An 860-nucleotide genomic window follows, 5' to 3' on the forward strand; every position below is an offset into this window, starting at 1 on the left:
ATGCACCTCCCAGCCCCACCTTCGTCGCTGCCGCTGCTACTCCGTTGCTAATTCCCGCCGCCGCCGCACCTGCTGCTGTTGCTATTTCCCGCCGCCGCCGCGCCTGTTGTTCAGACTAATGTATCTCCCAACCCCACCGCCGTCGCTGCCGCTGCTGCTGCGTTGCTGATTCCCCCCGCCGCCGCGCCTGCTGTTGAGAGTAATGGCCCTCCAAGCCCCACCTTCGTCGCTGCTGCTGCTGTTGCGTTGCTATTTCCCGCCGCCGCCGCGCCTGCCGTTTAGGCTACTGCACCTCCCAGCCCCACCTTCGTCGCTGCCGCTGCTGCTGCGTTGCTAATTCCTGCCGCCGCCGCGCCTGCTCCTGTTGCTATTTCCCACCGCCGCCGCGCCTATTGTGCAGACTAATGCACCTCCCAGCCCCACCTTCGTCGCTGCCGCTGCTACTCCGTTGCTAATTCCCGCCGCCGCCGCACCTGCTGCTGTTGCTATTTCCCACCGCCGCCGCGCCTATTGCGCAGACTAATGCACCTCCCAGCCCCACCTTCGTCGCTGCCGCTGCTACTCCGTTGCTAATTCCCGCCGCCGCCGCACCTGCTGCTGTTGCTATTTCCCGCCGCCGCCGCGCCTGTTGTTCAGACTAATGTATCTCCCAACCCCACCGCCGTCGCTGCCGCTGCTGCTGCGTTGCTGATTCCCCCCCCCGCCGCGCCTGCTGTTGAGAGTAATGGCCCTCCCAGCCCCACCTTCGTCGCTGCTGCTGCTGTTGCGTTGCTATTTCCCGCCGCCGCCACGCCTGCCGTTTAGGCTACTGCACCTCCCAACCCCACCGCCGTCGCTGCTGCTGCTGCTGTGTTGCTAAT

This window comes from Volvox carteri (genome assembly GCF_000143455.1).
Source record: "Volvox carteri f. nagariensis unplaced genomic scaffold VOLCAscaffold_131, whole genome shotgun sequence".
In the NCBI taxonomy this organism is placed as follows: Eukaryota; Viridiplantae; Chlorophyta; class Chlorophyceae; order Chlamydomonadales; family Volvocaceae; genus Volvox; species Volvox carteri.